Raw genomic sequence first — 22,806 nt, forward strand, 5'->3', positions numbered from 1 at the left:
ATACAGACGTATTTATTGTGGTTTTTTATTTAATCTGTTTTTAACAAAATTTAAACAAAGGATTTGTGTTTATTAAATCCTCCCTACTGATTTCATTAATTTACACCTTGCTCTAAGATGATACATTTGAACATGTTGAGATTCGGGGAAAGGTGAATTGGAGTACCCTGGAATTGCCTCTGATTAGGAGACATGGTACTGAATAAAAAAATAATCGATTGTATGTGAAACTGTATGGCATGTACCATAAAATTTCAAATCCATAGATCATTTGACTTCAGTCCCTTGCACATATGTCCAAGATCATAAGGAGATGCAAAGTGTTTTGAGAAGAACAGGCCACTCAACCCAACACAACTCAAGAATTCTTTAACTTCTAAGAGCTGTAAAATAGTGTAATACCAGGCAGAAGAAACACTTGTAGACTGAGAAAGATCAGGTACCTGCAGTGGTTAGTACAGTATGTGGACAGATTAAGCACTTTCCAGGGCTCAGGCACCCTGTAGCACAGAGCATCAACGATTTAAATAGGAGAATCACAGCTACCAAGGGAAATTTGGAGCTATGGGATGGGAGAATCTAGAAGATCTGACAATGCTCATGGGCAGATCAAAGAATAATATGCCCAGCTGAAAGGAACCTTGCAATGGAGAGAAAAATCACCATATTTTGGTGTAGTAGGTGCTGTGAATGTTGTTATCCACATGAACTTGACAAGACAAGAAGAAATAGGACAAAACCTGATTCAGTGTCTAGGTGAATGCTTGTTTACATTCTCTAATAGTAGGAAAGTTTGCTTAGTTAGGCGATGTACTGACCATAGTAAAACAATTATTGCCAGAGCAATTCTGGATGGTGCCTTTATCTCTCCTTTCTTAGTGCTCACTAAATTTTTTTACAAGTCTGAATTTAAAGGCTTCCAAAGTGCTACTAAAAATATGATATTAATAATTATAATGTTTAGCTACATAGAAAGTGACAACAACAGTTCCCAGACAAAAAGATTGCTGAGATGAGCTAATACTCCATTGATGGTTGTTTGCTGCCTTGTGACAATTGTTGCTGGGCTACTTTGGGTTCATTCACAATCATAGACTAAATTAGGCACGTTCTGGGAAAGAATGCAAGGGGAAAGTATTAGAGAAAACTCTGTTTTAACGTACAATATTGCAGCAGCTTATGCATCCAATTGAACAACAGTAGGTGTATATTCAAGGACCTACCATGGTTGGCAGGGTTGCCCTATGATGTTGGTAGCAATAGCCCAAATCCCAATATAAATGCTCTGAAACATGAGCTTAAAATATTAAATGTTTATTAATGTAGCTTTATTTCTCACAGAAAATATATTTAGCCCATAACTTGGTTGTTTAGTAAAATTAATACACAAAATTTGAATTGCAATACTTTAATTAATTTTAGCCTCTTTTACAATGTAACTTCAAGTTATGGCTGAGGGGAATGGTGCAAGTATTTCTTTTAACATGTGCTAAGTACAGCTTTTACCAATACTCACATTAATTGCCAGTTGAACATAATAGAGCACTGAGAAGTTAATAAGAGTTTTTTGAGTTTTCTGGGTGGTTACATAATGAGAAGTCTGGGTTTTATATATGAATCTAACTCTACTAACATCTAATTTATTACACACTGCCATCTCCACTCACTAAATATATATTTTTATATTACATATCACTTTAAAATTACATAGGAAAAATGTATTATATTTTTAATTAGTTTATATACCATTCTTAACATGTATTTTTCTATTTAGCTTAACTGCAATTTATTGTTCAGTACATTTAAACAGAGCATAAAAAGTTGCTTAATTTAAGAAGAATCACATAATTTCATTAGCGTAAATAATTATTGCACTTTTAAACAGAGCATAGAAAAACAAGGCAGAAAAATGCAGTAATAGTCAAATAGCCAGAGCCAACATTAAGAAAAAAATGATTTCTATCCTACATAAGAACAAGCGCTTGGAACACAACCTATCTGGTATGCTGCGGTTTGGCTGATCAGAAAGCAACAGTGAATGGCTGCATGCCACAAGAGGCGTCTGAACAGGTCAGTAGACAGAATGCAGTGACCCTCCCGGCTTTAGGCTATGGCACTTGATACACCTGCATTACCCATTGCACTCCTAAAGTGATGATGACAAGTTCTACATGAAGATCACTTCTCAATGTACTTTGGCAAACAGATAAACTCATTCCTTGCCTTAATAACATCAGTACAACAGTTTTGCTAAGCTCCTACAGCTGAAGACTAACAGCACTAAATTTCTACTCCTGTGATTCATTCTCAATTAAACTAAGCTTCTTTAAACATATGTTATCATTTGTGGTCACCATGCTTGAAGTTATACTTAACTGTAATATGAATTTTGAAGGTCACATCTCAGTTGTGGTCAAAATATTTTTCTATCACATACAAGACAAAGTCCATTATTACTGTTCCTCTTCGAATATGAAGGTACTCTTTGCTGAATTTTTTCAAAAGCCTTACTTCTTGGAGGATTGAAAGATTACAGAAGGTGTAAAATAATGCTGCTAAAGTCCTGACTCATATAAGATACAACAAATGTGTTTTTTTTAATATATACATTAAATTCTCAAACCTACTTGATTATGGTTCTTCTCGATTTATCTGCTGCCTTCGACACAATCGACCATGACATCATGATCTCCCGACTCGAATCCTGGGTTGGTGTATCTGGCTTAGCCCTCAACTGGTTCAGGTCATATTTCTGCAACAGGACTCTTAGAGTCATGCTAGATGATTTTTCATCTGAATCAGTCCCACTCCCATGTGGTGTCCCCCAGGGTTCCATTTTGGGGCCACTACTTTTTTCAATTTACATCCTGCCTTTAGGTGCAATTTTTAGAAAACATGCAATCTCGTATCACCTATATGCTGATGACTGCCAAATTTATTTCTCCCTCAAGTCAACTGACTCCACTAAACCTCTTCTCAACTGCTTATCTGACATTAAGGACTGGCTGGCTGTAAACTTCCTTCACCTGAATGATTTAAAAACCGAGGTCATTGTTTTTAGTCCCGACCGCAAACAGACCCTACCCCTTGACCTCGACTTTCTTCCCATTCCAGTAACTTCGTCTGTTTCCAATCTTGGAATCAAAATGGATATGGTCCTGAAAATGGATGCTCAAGTCAACAGCACAGTAAAATCCTGCTTTTTCCATCTCAGGCGAATTGCCAAACTCAAACCAATTCTGCCTTACCACCTCCTGGAATCAGTAATCCATGCATTCATTACGTCCCGGCTCGACTATTCTAATTCCTGCCTATATGGTATTAGTAAAGCCACTCTTTCGAGACTCCAATTGGTTCAAAATGTGGCTGCAAGACTTTTAACTGGAAGCAGCAGAAGCCAACACATTACACCGATTTTAAAAACCCTACACTGGCTGCCGGTTAGCTTCAGAATTGATTTTAAGATACTCCTCTTAACCTATAAGGCACTAAATGGTCTAGCCCCTGCCTACTTGAGTGTCTTGCTCCATCGTCACAATCCCCCTCGTGTTCTTAGATCCGCAGATCAGCTGCTCCTAACCGTTCCCAAGGCACATTTTAAAGTTCATGGTGAAAGGGCTTTTTCTGTCTGTGCACCCAAGCTCTGGAACTCCTTACCTTTAGTGGTTAGGCAAGCCACTTCAGTCGCCACATTCAAATCACACCTAAAAACGCACCTCTTCACATTGGCTTTTAATTCTTAACCTGTCTTATTCCCACTTGCTTTTTGCTATTTCTCTGTTTTATTGGGTCCCCTGACCTGTTTTTTTAGTGTCTCTGTTTTAATTCTCTCTTAATGTTTGTTTTTTTTAATATTTTGCTTTTAGTCTTGCTTGTTTTAACTGTACAGCGCTTCGGTCAGTGGTAATGCTGTGTTTTTAAGCGCTTAACAAATAAAAATGGTATGGTATGGTATGGTATTATGCCCTGCATCAACCTACCAAACATCTAAGACAGTTTAACACCAGCCCTCTCTGTCTGTTCTAAAATTTTCTTAATGTGTTAAATTCCTTCAAATCTTTTAAATGCTCAGAATTAGACCTACAGCAGTCCAAAAGCCCAATGAGTATTAATTTTCAAGTTGTGCCTAAAATTCACATTTTATCCTTGGCCATTTGTATCTGTTTTTATTTTCTAAATCTTCCACCAATTATCAATTACTATTGGGATGTATTGTTTTCATTTAGTTATTTTTGTTACTGTAGGCTGTTGCTTGTGTATGACACAAGTAGAAATTAAGTTGTGCTTAACGCCAAACACCAATCCCTCCGCTACCAAGTTGAATTCTTTAAATGAACATGTATACTTCTATGTGCTTCTGTGTGGAGGATCAATAACCATGGAGTTCTAAGTACAAACAGTATAAACAGCATATCTACACCGAGACTTAAGTCTGGGAACTAAGTTGCTTTAACTATCTGATAAGAGCTCTGTTAATCAAAATAAAGTGTTATCTGTCTTCCATCCTTCCATTTCTCCTCTTATCTGGTCTGAATTCCCTGACATCCCTGTTCCCTGCCACCTCCTCCAGCTCCTCTAGGGGTATAAAGAGGCATTCTCAGGTCATCTGAAAGATATAGTCTCTCTAGCACATCCTAGATCTGTGCCAAGTTTTTCTCCCGGTTCGGCATACCCGACACAAACTCAAAACAAGGCATCAGTGAAGCGCCCTAGTAAGATCCCTGAACCATTTCAACTGACTCCTTTCGACTCTACTTTGAGCTCTTCCCGAATGTCTGTGCACCTATTCCTATCTCTAAGGCTGAGTCCACTTATATCCATCCATGATCTTTTTTTTTGGGCTCTACTCAAAGCTTGTGGCCAGGTGAGGGTAGCCACAAGGAGCCTTGCCTTTCAGCTCAACTCTCTTTTCACCATGACTTACTAGGACAACATTCACATAATCCACCTAGCAATCCCTTTTTCTCTCACTTGTGAATAAGACCTTAAGATACTTAAACTCTTCCACTTGAGGTAGCACCACCTCCCCAAACTGGATAGGGCACTCCAACATTTTCTAGCTAGAAGTGGTGATCCTCATTCTTAGTACTTTACACTCTCTGCAAACTGCTTTAATTCGCACCTGAAGTCATCACCCAATGAAGCCAAAAGGACCAAATCATCTGCAAAATGCTGAGATCTGTTTGTGAGGTCACCAAACTGGACCCTCTCTACTCCTTGGCTGTGGTTGGAAGTTCTGTCCTTACAGGTTATGAATAGCAGTGGTGACAAAAGGCCATCCTGATGTCCACCAAGAACAAGTCTGACTTACTGCCAGCAATGCAGCTCTTGTGTGCCAAGCTCTTGCACAGGAATTGTAAACAGGCCCCTTCTGATGTGGAAAGCAAGAAAAGTGAGGAAAAATGTCCCATTGGAAATCTTGATCAACAACTGATGAATCAAATATAATCCAAAATGGTGGGCTTACATGAGCAGAGAAAATGTACGATAAACCAAAGGAAATGTTAAAGGTTTTTTTTTTAAATGTGTTTGCCAATGTAGTGGATTTTAAATTAGATATTGCACATGAATTATGCACACACATAAACAATAAACAAAAGATAGTAATGGAACAAGACTAAAAGCCACTCAGAAGTCACTACAACAGAGAAATTCAAGTTCTGGAAAGGTTAAAGCAATTATAGGCTATGCCAGAATGAGTCACACATCACTTGTGTATGGCTTGATGCTTTCCTATCTGTATCACCTATTTAAACACTCCTGTCTAAGATGTGTATCATCACCAACAGTTAGTGCTCTTATTTTGCCAGAGACGCACCCTGAACTAATGGGTTTAGCACACTTGTGCTAAAAGGGAATTATGATTTTAGAAATGGAAAACAACCTGCAATGTAGTTTGGTTTGGGTACCGTGTTCTCCAGCATCAGTGAAGGAAAATTTAGTGCACAGTGCAGACAGCCAGTAAGTAAAAGGAATGTTTTTTTAAGTCTAACTTTTGTGATCAATAATTTTGCCGCAGTCTACTGGATGCTTGCAAAAGAAGATCAGTTATTAGGACCATAAAGGATCCACAAAAGACAAAGTTCAGCTCCTAATAGAAATGTCAGAATAACACCTTGACGAGGGGACAAAGGGTTGCTTCCACATCTTGAAACAACAGGAACTGGAGAAAGACTAAGTGTAATGAGGACTTTAGTGAATCAGATGCTCAGCATTGTAGATCAGCCGGGAAGAGCCAAAAGATGGAAAAAAACAAAGTCAAGATCAGAGGATAGGCCAGAATTGAAGTAACCAAAACAAACCATCCAAATCATATGCCAAAAACATAAATCCAGTACATTGGCATCAAACTATTTCCTCTCTCACATTAACTTTGTTTGTATATCTGTGGTCCAATGTCTGGATGCCTGCCATTGGGTCCATCCATCTAATTTAGGCAAAGCATGATGACACAGAGCATCACATGATATCCGTGTCATGTGACTGGCAACAGGCATTGTAGAAAAGGCTCGTGTGTCTTTAAGGCGCTGAGGCACATTCACGTGAAAGCCACAAAGTGTGCAGTGAGCATGTGAGTTTGACAGACATACCACACTACTGGAACTACTTGAGAAGCTAGAGAAAGTTTAAGTTTGTGCGTTAGTTGACCAGATGTAAGTTCTTATGTACATGTTTAGAAGTAAAGTGTTAAAAGTTAAAGAGGAAACTGTTCTGAATTAATAGTCATGTTAACTCTTTCAGGGCTGATGTCGACTTTTGTCAAAAGGAGGAGTTGACGATGGTAATCGACTGTAAACTGTGACAAAACCAACTGTTATGTTTTAGTTGGACTCTCATTGCTGGAAGGGAAGTTAAATTCATTGGTATGACCAAGATTTCCTGTGCTCGCGTGAGTAGCAAGATGCAAACAACGGCAAAAATGACAATGACATCTGGCGAGAGATCAAAGTTAATGCGTAAAGCAAAATACTCTGCGGACGACATTTTCCATATTAACTTTGAACTGGACTATGACTTGTCGAACTCAGATTTTGATACCAGTGTTTGAAAATGAATGTGAGGTTACAGCTTCAGCTGATTGGTCCCCAGCTAATCGTTGTACTGACATTGTTCGCCAGGGAGGACTGCCACTTAACAATGATAAGAAGTAGAAACCAGATTGCAATGCACTGCGACTTTGTCCCAGCCACGCAAAGACAGCATGCCGCACATTCTTGGCAAACTGGCAGCCACAGCATGCAGCAACAGATGTTTTATGTTGATTTCTGTGTGAAACCATTGCTTTTCAGAAACTATGTTTTTTGGAAAAAATATTCAGCCCTCAAAGAGTTAATATTTTACATCACTTACTATTTATTATTACCGTAAATACCTTCAATACCATTCAGCAAAATTAGAGGATGTTAATACTCTGTTTAATATAGACCCAGCCTGTAACTTATTGGGATATTGCAGGTATAGCAAATTTAAACAACAACATCACATAACAGATTGATACAAAATGTGGGCAATGATACAAAAAACAAGACAAAAAAATAGTGTCATCAGAATAACAATACAGTCACTAAATACGCAAATGTAAATGCAAAATTTTTTAAAAAATAATGCAAAAAGGTTCAGGGATGTCAACCACGCATATTCACAACAGTAAGCATCCCTGTCACTGTATATAACCAAATAAATTCTGCCAACCTGTCTTCCGTGCCTTTGAGGGTATTATTCTTGCTTATGCTTGGCTCCATTTCATGCTCCTTCCAGGCTGTCAAATGGCTGTCTGTATTGCTAACAGCTGCTACATTAGCTTCTGAAAGCAAACTAAAAGTCATCCAGGAGATTTTTTCACTCAAGGAGCAATTACAGTCCCATTTGGTGCATTTTGACTGGCAACCAAAGTGCATCTGTAAAGAAGCTGGAACAATGGTCCCAAAAGAAGCTAATGTTTTTAAACAGACACGGCAATGAGCTGAAACTCTCTTGTACATTCCTTCAACAAAGCTGCCAAACTGTGTCTACCGGGTTGTGTGTATTCTCAAACCTTTCATTGGCCTATAATCAAACAGGCATGCACTAACACATGTTACTTCAATTTGTATTTTCTTTTCTCCTATATCTCTTCTGTGGGTTCGGAGGTGTTTTTCCCCCACTGGCAAAACAAAAAATGAGACAGTAGTTTCTTTTTAAAAAAATATTAATTTTTGATAAATAAAAACAATATGGAAAAGTCACACAGGGATTTAAACAGAACTTCATCACTATAGGATGACAAACTCACACACACCAAAACGTCTACTGGGGTCTAACTAACAGAAGTTAGAGGTAACTGTCAATTTTGCAAGTGATTGGGCATTCTGTTCTTTTGTCTTTTCATGTTCTTTCAGCTCCACAACATTAATCTGCATTTCTTATCTTTCATTCTTCTCACATCTAGGGTCTGGTCATCTTTTCAGTAATTCTGTACTTCTCCACTTAGGGTGGCACTTAAAATAATGAGGACACTAGGTCATAGAAGATCCCGTTGTCTTTACACCTCTAAAACCCAGGAATTCTTATGGAGCAGAATAGAACAACAGTTTGCTATTATCAGAATGTTTTCAAAGCTGTCGTAGCCTGCTGTGCATGTGGAATACTTATCAATAGGAACTGACTTACACAAATGGAGCTCACAGATGGAGGAGGTCCCTACTTAACAGTGCAAAATGACTATATCTCTGTATCACCGCAGGCTGTCTTCATTTCAACTACTGAAGCTGTAGACATTGCTAGAGTGGTGGGAATCAAGAAGCCTGCTGTCTTACCTGAAAAAGAAATAAAGACATAGAAAGAACACCGGGTTCAAGTTTGAGGCAGTCAAGAAAGACAGTTAAGTTTGTTAGGAGAAAAACAATAGATAAAAAATGCCTAATAGGTTAGTAAATATGGCAGCTGATTTTTTAAAAAGAATACTAACTAAAAATCTCAAACCTGCTCTTTTCAATTTATATCTCTATAAGAACACAGCCCTGGGCAGGGTGCTGTAATTTTATGTGTGGGCAGAAGACACGTAAGTAAGAGAAAAGGATGAATTCCCAATAGTTTAAGTCCCCTAATGAATATAATCGAATGTCGTTACACAAAATTTCTTAAAAACCTCTAGGCAGACTAGGACAGGGATGGCAGGCACTGTTGTATGTGTTTTAATGCATTTCAAAATGTAAATTACAATGGGTGTCTCAAGAGTGGTAAAGTCTTGCTCTCCAATTAATTTGGATACATAAGAAATTACCTTAAAGAATCCATTGCTGCCCTGTTATTTACTAGAAAGGACAGTGAGCCTAGAATAAGTCACAGGATTCCTGGTTCTTTGAGATGTATACAAATTTATTGTGGAGATGCACCAGTATAATGCCATGGCATTTCAGCTCTTTCGCTTTCTTGGTTTGCCCCTACTTTCAAAAAATATCAAATAAAAAAAAATTTGTATTCCTGTTTAATTTGATATCAAATCATCAGAGTTTGGGGAGCATGGGGGTGCTCAAGGACCGGCATGTGATTTTTGGCCTAACAGTGTGAAGTTTGCGTTTGAACATCAGACCATTCATCCCAAAAAAAGTGCCACTCCTATTTGGCTAATGTTTCTTAAATTCTAGAGATCTGAAAGTTCCAAAAGTCTTACTCTCTTTCACGCAACTTGATAGTGTTAAAGTTGCCATTATCGAGTTTCTAAATGTATTCCAAAGTTCTTGTTGAAGAATTCATTTGAAAGTAACAGCTGGGATCTTCTATACTAGCAATACTGTACTAAGTCATTTCATAATTATAAGCGTTTCAATCATGTTATCTCTTAATCTCCATTTGCTTAACTAGAAAGGTTCAGAACTTTCAGTCTTTCTTCATAGCTTATAGTTCTTAGTTCTGGATTTGGCCTAATAATTCTTCTCTGGAGTTTTCTTTAACTCTGTGATATCTTTTTGTAATATGGGGACCAAAACTGTACACAGTACTTCAGGTGAGGCTTCACTAGTGAATTACAGAGACTAACCCTGACCTCCCTTGACTTGTATGTGTCAGATAACCTAACATTCGTTTGCCTTCTTAACTGCTTGTGTACACTTTCGGGGTGTAGAATGTGAAGACTCCAGTACTAGCTCCTTTCCATACTTTCAAGGATAAAACTCCCATTGTGTTTTCAAATCATCTTTTATTTCCTACATGCTATACTTTATATTTATTCACGTTCAATTTCATCTGCAACAACTCTTCCCAAGCGTGAATGTTGTCAGGGTCATTCTCTGATGATTAAGTTGATTTTACAGTATCTTCCACCTAGTTTAGTGTCATCTTCAAACTTATCCAGCTTTCATATTTTTTTGTGTAGATCATATATAAATATATAAACATGGACAAATTTGTTGGTAACCCTCCACAAAAAAAAGAACAACCCATGGTTTTGTCTGAAATAACTTGAAACTGACAAAAGTAATTGACATCCATCATTGTTTATTCTGTATTCAACAAAAATTAGTCTTTGCTTTATAGTTTCAATTCAACAGAATATTTCAAATAACACAAATGAAAATGGCATGGACAAAAATGATGAGACCTTTAGCTAATATTTTGTTGCATAGTCTTTAGAGGCAATCACTGCAATCGAGTGAGTTGTGTATCTCTTAATAAGACTTCTGCATCTATCAACAGGCAGTTTGGTCCACTGCCCCTGAGCAAACTGCTCCAGCTGTGTCAGGTTTGAAAGGCGCCTTCTCCAGACTACATGTTTCAGTTGTTGCCATGGATGTTTGATAGGATTCAAATCAATACTCATAGAAGGGCCACTTCAGAATAGGCCAATGTTTTGGTTTTAGCCATTTTTGGGTGTTTTTATTTGTGTGTTTTAGGTCATTATCCTGCTGGAGGATCCATGACTTGCAACTGAGACAGAGCTTTCTGATACTGAGAAGTCATGTTTCTCTCCACAATGTCTTGATAGTCTTGACTATTCATTGTTCCCTGCACAGACTCAAGGCACACCATGCCAGATACAGAAAATCAGCCCGAAAACCAAATCTAATCTTTGTTTCACAGTTGGTTTGTTCTTTTTTTCATCGAAATCTTCATTTTTTTCAATCTGTGGAGATAGAGCTAGTATGACTTGTGAAAAAGCTCCACTTTTGTTTCATCTGTCTAAAGGACATTCTCCCAGAAGCATTGTGGATTGTCAGTTTGCATTTTAGAACATTCCAGTCTGTTTTTTTTATGATTTCCTTTCAACAGTGGAGTGCTCTTTGGTGTTCTTCCATTTAGCCCATTGTCACTCAAAAAGCAACGAATGGTGAGATCAGACTTTGACCTTGGAGTTCAGCTTGTATCTCTTTGGAAGTTTTCCTTGGCTTTTGTCTACCATTCTTGCTATTCTTCTGTACATTTTAAGGTTGACTGTCCTCTTGCGGCTGCATCCTGGAATGTTGGCTATAGTCCCGTTAACCTTAAACTTCTTAAAAATATTTGCAACTATTCTTACAGGAACAGCAAGCTGCTTGGAAATAGTCTTCCAGCCTTTGCCTTTAACATGCTTGTCTATCATTTCCTTTCTAATCTCCTCAGAAAATTTGCTCCTTTGCTTTCTCTGGTCCATGTTCAGTGTGGGACACACAATGATACCAAACAGCAGAGTGACTACTTTTCCCCATTTAAATAGACTGAATGACCGATTACATGATTGGAGACATGTGTGATACTAATTCAAGAAAACAGCTAGTTTGGAAAAATCATTATAATCTAATTATTTAGTATCTTTTCTAGGTGTACCAACTAATGTGGCCAGGTCATTTTAGAATATCTTTGTAGAATAAGCAGTATACTCAATCTTCTCACACTTGCTTTGCTTGGCATATCAAAGCATGCATGTATACATGGGACAATTGCTTTTCATTGGAGGGGACCAACAAGTTTGTCCGCTGTTCTCTAATCCTTTCTTTCTTTCTCCCTCTACTGACCTTGTGACTGACAATCCTAGTATCACTGATGTCATCTCCGGTGTCCATCCTCCTGGACCCACCACTTACTGTCATCTTCATTCATAAGCTGGCAAACCAGTTTCCTACTTCGGTTCTGTTTGTACTGAAAAGTCATCATCAGTTTAATTTACTGAAAATGAAATTATAATGAGTTACCAAGGTGGTACCCCAAATCTTTATCTGTGTTCTTTGGGCAATTTTGCAGTGGTGCAGTTGTGTGGATTTTGCTGAGAAATGACAGAACAGCAAGACCTGAATACTATCCTCACCACCATGGCCACCGAGCTCCAGACGCTAAGGGTCCAGGTAGGGGTACAACCTACCTGTTCACTGAGACTGAGGAGCGGAACCAAGCATGTGTGGCTCTCCCCCAAGACCAATTGTGAACTCCATCCCAGGTATTGTTATCGCTTCATGCAGATGATGATATACAATCTTATTTCCTTGTCTTGAAGTGCTAGCCACCTGACAGCGCTGGCAACTAGCGGTGTGTGAACATACGCTTTTTTGTTGCATTCTCATAGAATTTCCATCTAAACCCATACTATTTGCTAATGCACTTATTCCTGACATATGATACTCCATCTATTATTTACTAAATGCTTCCATTCATTTTCATTTAATTTACATCTGATGCATATCAAGAATTATAAGTGTATAATAACGTATTCATCCTAAGTTCCCATCTACTTACATTTTTTCCATATAATCTAGATTACTCTTTAACACCAAAGGTAAAACTGGTGACTCTAAATTGGTTCTAGATAGATAGATAGATAGATAGATAGATAGATAGATAGATAGATAGATAGATAGATAGATAGATAGATAGATAGATAGATAGATAGATAGATAGATAGATGTTTGCATAAAATTTTGCTGTTTACAGAAGCCCAAGAAATATTACATCAAACAATAACAACGCCTCTCAAATATGCACATGAATTACAAAAAACAAGAAAAAAACTTTTGATTTGGTTAAAGGTAAAAGAGTCTCAGTGAGGCTGCACCAGTTGGAAAAACATGCAACTTTGCAGCCTTGCCATTTATATAGGTGGCAACTCAATTTGCCACATTTTATCCCGGCTCTATGAGTCCAAAGCTTGGCCGGCATCTGTGCATCCAGGCTAATAGACCTTAGCAGATGGAGATGCTGTGGTGGAGCTGCAGAAGTAGAAGTCTCTCAGTTGTCTCCCCCTGTACTGCTCCAGCAAACTGCACTCTAGATAACAGATTTGAGCCTCAAGACTCTCCAGCAACTCCATTGAAAAGGCAAGCAGATTGGTTTTAGGTTTCCGAGGCAATGACAGACTGTAGGTCTTCTCTGCCTACTTCTGACGCCAATGTAGCGTCGGTGCTGAGCACTGCAATGATGGATTCTCTGCTCTTTACATGGCTGTCTGTTGTGGCTTACTATTCTTAAAAGGGCTGCTCACCTTTTGCTGCAGCAGTGGGAAAAACATATGCCTTTACAGGCTTGCTATTTATATACTGTAGGTGACCCTGCCACTGGTGATGTAATGCCAGCTCACACTTGGGTGACTCATCCCTGTCTGATTTAAATTGTTGTTACAATTTATATTAGAATATGCAGGGTCAGAATAAGGATGGCTGGGTACTGGTATTTAGCTGAATTCCCATTATTTCAATCAATAGTTTTATAGTGTAATGATTAATACACAATGCATTAATCCTCAGATATAAATCATATTATAATTAAAATCCAAATACTACATTGTAGTTGAAAAATAGCTGTAAAGCATTATTATAATTCACAGGGGAGTAGATTAGCAACACCAAAATCTTTCTGAAACTGAGGTGTGCATAGCGTATATATTAATACTGCAAATGGCACGCACACATAGCCAAGAAAGAAGCTGGACCTCGGGAGTTATTGAATTGCCATTTGAGGCTATAAGTAAAGAACAGTAGGAATCATGGCTGTAAGGAAATTTGAAAGCAATAATCTCACTACAGAATGTCTCTATTGGTGAGTCATTCAGTCTGATGATTCATACGCTATGAAAAATAATATAAAATGCTAGCAGAAGCGAAAAAAAAATGCCTTTATTGAATATTCTCTGATGACTTGAAATGAACCTGTTTTTCTTTTACGCATACATATTAGTATGTAAAACAACCAATTAATTTCTAAATTGATGCAGCATGAAAATATCACATTTATGCCTGGGAACAACAGCACACAGAGATGTTAATGCAGACAAACTCTAAAATCCGTTATGAGATATGACCTGCTTTCAGTGAAAACCATTTTCCATAGATTAAAGGTAAAACATAATAATTTACAGAAAACAGTAGTCTAACTACAATGATTCTATAATGTAAAACAAAAAATTACCATATTAACAATCTGTCATACTGCTCACCACAGGTAAAAATCCAGCTGCAACTTTTCTTTTCATTCTAAATACACTTGACAGAATTCTATTCTAGGATCTGCCTCATTATTTCCCTGTAATCAAAAATAACTGAATTGAAACACTTTTGAAACCTTCTCATTTATGATTTTTCATTACTGAAGGTGAAATGTAACTTTGGATTATATTTAGGAGAACAACTTTTGGCTGAGTTTCTCCTTATCTGGTAGGGATAGCTTTGCACTTTGTTAGGACTAACATCACTACTGCTAGTGTAGCTAATGAGCTGTTCCAAACACAGTGTATTATAGAAGAGATTCAGCAGAGTGGATAACTGCAAAGAAGATGGTTTAAAGTATTTCAGAGTAGGCAAATGCAAAAGGTAATGGTAAAAGATGTATTGAATATATTTTAAAGCTTAAAAAAAAGAAAATTAGTTGTTTGCATAGACTTGCTATAGGCATTTTAGCTAATGGGATGCTAAAAGGGCCACAGTAACTTCACACCTAAGCTTCACTTTTAACTCTGCGTTTTATTGCCAAATATGCCATTAGAGTAATTTATACTCATCCCAATTTGATGAAATATCTATTTATATAGAATGAATTTTGCATGAGAGTCCATGTGATAAGAGACAGTTAATAATGAAGCAACATTAAAAGACTTGTGTTGGCACCTGTGTTACTAGGATTAAGAGTCATATACTAAAATATTAAGAAGGTAACATTGCAAGATAAGATGTGCAGAAAATGCTTTATGGAAAACGTCATGCTTTAATATGAAGTTCAGATCTATTTTTAAACATATTACTGCATTTGTCTTTCACTTTCTATTACTATCTATTTAGTCAGTCATTCATTGTCCAACCTGCTATATCCTAACCCAGGGTCACAGGGGTCTGCTGGAGCCAATCCCAGCCAGCACAGGGAGCAAGGCAGGAACAAACCCCGGGCAGGGCGCCAGCCCACCTCAGGGCACACACAAACACACACACACACATTAGGGACAATTTAGGATTGCCAATGCACCTAACCTGCATGTCTTTGGACCGTGAGAGGAAACCGGAGCACCCAGAGAAAACCCATGCAGACACGGGGAGAACATGCAAACTCAATGCAGGGAGGACCCGGGAAGTGAACCCAAGTCTCCTTAGTGCGAGGCAGCAGTGCTACAACTGCACCACCGTGCCACCCTAATCATGTATTTATTTGCATTCATGTTATTGTAGTTTAAAGCACTGAAAATTGAAACAGGCCAAATTGTTTTCACTGCACAGTTCTGATTATATCATGTTACAGGGGTGGTAAAGTTCAGTCAGTGGCCAGTTTTTTGCCTCACAATTTCTTAACTAGAAACCAATTATTGTTGCTGAATATTATTAATGATGACATTCTGTAGCTGTGGTGGCCAGCTCTCTAACAGCAATAAGCAGGCTTATCTGGGTGATGTGAAGAGTCTGTCACACTTGGGTCAGTTAGATAGATAGATAGATAGATAGATAGATAGATAGATAGATAGATAGATAGATAGATAGATAGATAGATAGATAGATAGATAGATAGATAGATAGATAGATAGATAGATAGATAGATAGATAGATAGATAGATACTTGATTAATCCCAAGGGGAAATTCACAAAAAACTTCAACAGTCTACTCCTGAATGTCAGCAAGACAAAGGAACTGATTGCAGGCTTTGGGAGAAAACTACCATCCCCAAAGTATTAACACAACTTTGGCAGAGATGGTGCTTATATTACACAGGAACCGACCTGGTCCAAGCACCTTAACACTTCGATGAAGAAGTCATGACAATGCCTTTACCACCTCAGATGCCGCAGGGATTTCAGGCTTATCCTCCATTGAAAGTATACTGTCAAAGCATTATCAGCGCATTTGGAAACAGCACAAAGCAGGACCATAAGGATCTACAGAGAGTGGTATGGTTGGCTGAACACATCACCAGATGTGCACTCTCTAACTTTTAGGATATGTATATTAAGTGATGTAAGACCAAACCAACGAAAATTACCAGAGATTCCAGCCATCCCAACAAAGGTCTCTTCTCCATGCTGCGATCAGGAAAACGCTAACGCTGCCTAAAGTCTAATTCAGTGAGACTGAGAAAGAGCTTCTTTCTGCAGTCCATCCACATCCTAAATAACAACATGACACCCTATTGTTAATTCTTTATAATAATTTTTTGAAATTATTAGTTACTTATTTATTTACCACATATTTTAGATATTTTATAAATCTAAATTAACATATAGTATAATTCATTTAACAATGATTTTTTTAATGTTAAGTTTTACTGTTTATTGTCTATTTACATTTTTCTTTACCATAGCGTCTTGAAGTTTAGCAGCTCAGCATTTCAGTGTATATTGTATTGTATATATAAGTGTATGTGACAAAATCAATTTGATTTGATTTCATTTGATTGAAGCGATTATTGCTCAGCTTCAGGCTTCATTTTTATTTACTTGCTTCTTAAGATTCCCAACTCTTAACTGCTTCTTTTAGTCGTAAACAGCTACATCTAGTGTTTTTAATTTCTTCTTGTTATTGTAACCAGAAACTAGTAAACATGGGGAAGCAAATGAAACAAAAGCCTGCAGTTCACCACCTAACTCAGTTCCACTTAAGCCTGTGTATTTTTATCATAAAGAATCTGCTTTAATAAAATATTTGGAAGGAAATGGAAGAAAAAACAGTAAACAGCTGAGAATTACTAATCTTCTGTGGGTCACAAATCATTTGGATGATATCCTTGAAAAGGAAAAATCTCTCAATACAAGAATGACCTGACGTGGGAAAATAAAAACACTAATAAGCTATAAAAGTAAATAAGTTCTGTCATCAGCAAAGACTGACTTCAAATTAAGTGGTTGGTTTGGAAAAAAACCTGTAACCACTGAGACCTCCCAGGACTGAACTGGAGCACCCATGTCGTATTATTATTAAAACTAGAAGTAGTGTAAACTGACACAAGTTAGCAACTATACCTGAGTGCAAACGTACAATTTCTTTGACTCTTTGTACATTTTGTCATGATTTCTCTGTTTTTTTGTGTCTTCTATAAACACTCTAACTTTTTCTTACACTCCTGAAGCTTCTTTAAAGGTTTAGTGTAGACAGTAAATTATGACTCAATGTCTAATGAATGAGTACCCCATTATATGCATACATTACTCTTGAGAGAAGCTTAAATATCCTGCAGTAATGAAATTGTCAAGAAAATGGTGTGTTGGATTTTGACACTGAAGACTGAATTTGGTGATCAGTAACTACAAAACATGGTGTGCCATACCTTAAACAAAAGTATGATACTATGAAGAATAACACAAAAAAGGGATAAAATAAAACTCCAGCCTGAAATTATTGGGCCAATCACTTTTCTATTAATAATTTTATAATGTGTCAATCATTAACTAGTGTTAACAAGGAAGTAATTTGATAATGAAATACAGTACTATAACAACAATGAATGTATATTTTGAATACATATTTAAATACTAGGAGCCCCCTGCTTGCTTTGCTCGCCCACCCCCAGGTTTGGTTTACCGGATATACAATTTAAAGAGATTGTTATTTTCATGGGAATTGTTACATATGCATTATTTTCACTTTTACTTTAAAACTTCTGTAAAAACAATACCTGTCCTTTATTTCCGGCCCCGGGCGTGGTTAAATCTCTTTCTCGCAGGATGTATAACGCTGCTTGTGTTGTGAAGGGGGGGGGGGGGGGGGGGGAATGGGCAGCTGAACGCATGCTAAGGAGAAGCTTTCGGATCATCTGCTGGCTTGTTGCTACTGGCTCGTTGTGTGTTCTGCTTGTCACTTGTCACTGCCTTCTCTCATCAAATTGTCTTCCGAGAAGATCACGTCTCATCTCCCTAATCTCCCTCCCAAGATTTTTTTTTATAACAGAGAGACAAGTACATAAATAAACAAGATTCAAACACTTCTTATTATACATTTATTATTAGTAACATTATAAAATGTAATGAGACTAATTAATGAAACAAAGACATCACATGTTAAACATCATATCCAAAGAATAATGAATTTTCAAGAACAAATTAGTTACAAAATGTCAGATTAACACTAGAATTACCAGAGTCTATAAAAAAACTCGTAGATCCAGCCCACCTTAAATCGCTTCTTAAATCTGTTCGCACCTCTCCGCCAGCGTCTTTTGTCATCTAAATGTGCTGATAAAGACAAGCTGCAAGCAGCCAGCTATTCTATCCCCCCACCGACTTAGAATGTGCACGAACTTCTCCCAGCTCATGCCTTGATTGATTATATGGGAGTGAAGTGGAGTTTTAGAGTGGAAATAAAAGATCGTTATTTGGAACACACGCATTTCATGTGTGTTCCGTTTCTACAGTAATCTGGGTTAACACATTGTTAAAACAGAAACTTTTTCATATTTTAGTAATAAATGTTACAAAATGTAGGCATAAACTATAGAACGTTTGAAGCCTGATTTCCAAAGATCAAATAAACACTTTCACAAAAGATTCATGAACACTACAACAGCTTCTGTGGCATAGCGCTAAGATTTGCTGACTCAGTATGCAGCAGACTTGCTGTGCCTCAGAGACCTGAGTTCGATTCCCCGCTGGGGAAAAAATGTTACAGTAATCCCTCGCTATATCGCACTTCACTCTATCGCGGATTTTATATTTAAATATATATCGCAGATTTTTTGCTGGTTCACAGATTTCTGCGGACAATGGGTCTTTTAATTTCTGGTACATGCTTCCTCAGTTGGTTTGCCCAGTTGATTTCATACAAGGGACGCTATTGGAAGATGGATGAGAAGCTACCCAATCAGAGCGCGTATTACGTATTAAATAAAACTCCTCAAATATATTGTGAGCACGGGGGCTGTTCGCACCCCTAGAGGATACAGCCGCTCCTCAAAAAATGCTGAAAGATTACCTTCACATTGCTGCCATCCTTGCTGGGCTTACATGTGGCTGCTTTGTCAAGCGATATGCTTCCCGCACGGTGCTTCGCATACTTAAAAGATCAAACAGCACATATTGATTTTTGATTGTTTGCTTTTCTCTCTCTCTCGCTCTGACATTCTCTGCTCCTGACGGAGGGGGTGTGAGCAGGGGGGCTGTTCACACACCTAGATGATACGGACACTCGTCTAAAGATGCTGAAAGATTATCTTCACATTGCTCCCTTTCGTGCAGCTGCTTTATCAAGTGACATGCTTCCCACATGGTGCTTCGCATACTTAAAAGCTTGAACGGCACGTATTGATTTTTGATTGTTTGTTTTTCTCTGTCTCTCTCACTCTCTCTGACATTCTCTGCTCCTGACGGAGGGGGTGTGAGCAGAGGGGCTGTTCGCACACAAGCCTTGAGGATACAGAAGCTCCTCTAAAAATTGCTGAAAGACTACCTTCACATTGCTCTTTTCCTTGCAGCTGCTTTGTCTGGCGGTGCTTCGCGTACTTAAAAGCCAAACAGCCCTAATGATTTTTGATTGTTTGCTTTTTTCTCTCTTTCTCTCTGACATTCTCTGCTCCTGATGAGCACTCTTTTGAAGAGGAAGATATGTTTGCATTCTTTTAATTGTGAGACGGAACTGTCATCTCTGTCTTGTCATGGAGCACAGTTTAAACTTTTGAAAAAGAGACAAAGGTTTGTTTGCAGTGTTTGAATAACGTTCCTGTCTCTTTACAACCTCCTGTGTTTCTGTGCAAATCTGTGACCCAAGCATGACAATATAAAAATAACCATATAAACATATGGTTTCTACTTCGCGGATTTTCACCTTTCGCGCGGGGTTCAGGAACGCAACCCCTGCGATCGAGGAGGGATTACTGTATTTATTTTTCTTTTTAACCTTCGCTGCTCTGCCTGCCTGCCTGCCTGAACACCCTGTCTATCTATAGAGTAATAACAGTAATTTTATTATTATATAGCAGCTTCCCTCTCTGCCTATCATATAGTGCCTTTCCTTCCTATCTATCTATATATCTATCCCCTTAGCTGTTTTTTTTTTATATCTTTTATACAGTGCCTATGGTGTGCCAAACAGTCAATTACAATGATTTTTGGAATATATAAAGTCATTCCTGAATATATAAAGTCAGCGTCAGAATATATAAAGTCATTCCTGAATATATAAAGTCAGAGTTAGAATACATAAAGTCATTTCCGATTATATAAAGTCAGCATTAGAATATATAAAATCATTCCTGAATATATAAAGTCAGCGTCAGAATATATAAAGTCATTCCTTAATATATAAAGTCAGCGTTGAAATTTATAAAGTCGTAACCGAATATATAAAGTCTATTCCTGAATATTTAAAGTCATTCCTGAATATATAAAGTCAGCGTCGGAATATATAAAGTCAAAACTTGAATATACTGTATAAAGTCAGCGTCAGAATATATAAAATCATTCCCGATTATATATAACGTCAAAGCCTGATTATATAAAGTCAGCGTCGGAATATATAAACTTATTTTTTAATATATAAAGTCAGTGTTGGAATATATAAAATCATTCCCGAATATATAAAATTTCTGTGCACGTCATTTCAGTCGTACTAGTGAAAGGTAAACTTCGACAGAAGCCACTCAGAGTCGATTGGGTTTGTGAGGTTCGTCCAAAAATGCGCCCTGCTTGTCTTTATCAGCACATTTAGATGACAAAAGACACTGGCAGAGAGGTGCGAATGGATTTAGGAAGCGATTTAAGGTGGGCCGGATCTACGAGTTTTTTCGTAGACTCTGGTAACTCTAGTGTTAATAATACAGATTTACTTCACTTGTCTCATGACAAAGTTCAAACAGAACCAGACAGTAACAATGCAAGTTCACAATAAATATACTATAATGAAAGCTGTATAATACTAAGTCATTTGAGCATACTGACTAAGACATCTCAAGACTATAATCTTTTTTTTGGACCAGTTATGTCTTTATGTCAGTTATCAGATTGTATTATTCTAAGGGGATTCTACGAGATTATTACAACATAAAACTCATTTTTTTCAAAGTGCAAAAACTGCTATACTGAGTTCACTCAACATTGAAAACCATTAATCCAATGTTTGTATTAGATATAGTGAAGTGACCAATAAGAAATCTGAAAAAATGGGAGTCGGGCAATCTGTCATCCTCTGTTATTGTACAACAGGCAAAGTTGAAACTTGGCCTTGCATCAGCGAGAGTGGATTATTGCCCTGTAAAGTACTGCATTAAGTGCAGTACTTTGTGTTTGTCCAGCATACAAATCCACATCATTGACCCTCGCTGCACCAGATTGTTCCCCATTTGCTAATAGGTTGACTGTTGGCTATGTTTCCTTCTACAATCTAATTGGTACTCCACCTCCATCTCTATCCTAGGCTGTGCTGGTCTTTGGTTGTCTGGCATGAAGCTCCACACTGTTGAACCTATCCTGGACAAATTTTACACAGATTCCTAATTTGTACAGGGGAACATCACAGTTATTTAGCTCATGTCCCTACCCCAGACAATGTTGCTTAGTGTGCCTATTCCCAAATGTGTTGAGTACATCTACTAGCACCTAATACCTAATGTTGTCAGGATAGGCTTTGGCTGATATAAGGCAGGTAAGGGCAGATATAACTTTGAATGCTTACATCTACAACATCACATTGAGCAGAGAGGGAAAATGAGGAACTTAGCCTGCAGAGCCTCAGGAGTTATTATAACTCTTCATTAGTACAATCTAATGATAATTCCATATATATTACATATGATGGGGCTCTATTTCAAATGTTAACAAAAGGAACATTTTTCCATTTTAAGAGAAGGACTAGATTTCACATAGCACCAAAGCATAGATCATGTGCTTTCTTTTGTACGTCATTAATGTTCCTCTTTCTCCATTCACCTTTTTTATTTTCAATTATCTCTCACTGTCAAAGCTGCTAGATTGTGATGCTTCAAATGTTCTTCACATTTCTTAATCTTAAAAAGAAACAGACTTGATTAATTACAGATCAGCTGATACGAAAAATTACAAAGACATGAATTTAAACTCTGCAGTTTACTTTCATATTAGCTGCTGCAAATGTATGTTAATTTATACAAGTATTAAAATTAAGTTATCAGCTATACTGAGTTACAATTATATTCTTTTTGCTGCCACATAACTTCAGATTTCAAAGACTGAATCCCAGCTCACTTTCACATTCTCCCAATGTCTGCATTTTCTTCAGGTACTTCATTATTTCCCGGACATCTCAATGATGTGCTTTTTATGTTAGTTGCTAAGGTAGCCATGTGTGAGTGAGTGTGCCTTGCAACATACTGGTACTCCATTCACCATACTTCTGATGCTTTTCAATTGTGTTGTGGCTTGCAAAAACATGAATTGTAATAAGGACATTTCATCAAGGATGTATGTATGTAGACCTGTTCTGCACGCT

This window comes from Erpetoichthys calabaricus, chromosome 5 (assembly GCF_900747795.2).
Source record: "Erpetoichthys calabaricus chromosome 5, fErpCal1.3, whole genome shotgun sequence".
Classification (NCBI taxonomy): Eukaryota; Metazoa; Chordata; class Cladistia; order Polypteriformes; family Polypteridae; genus Erpetoichthys; species Erpetoichthys calabaricus.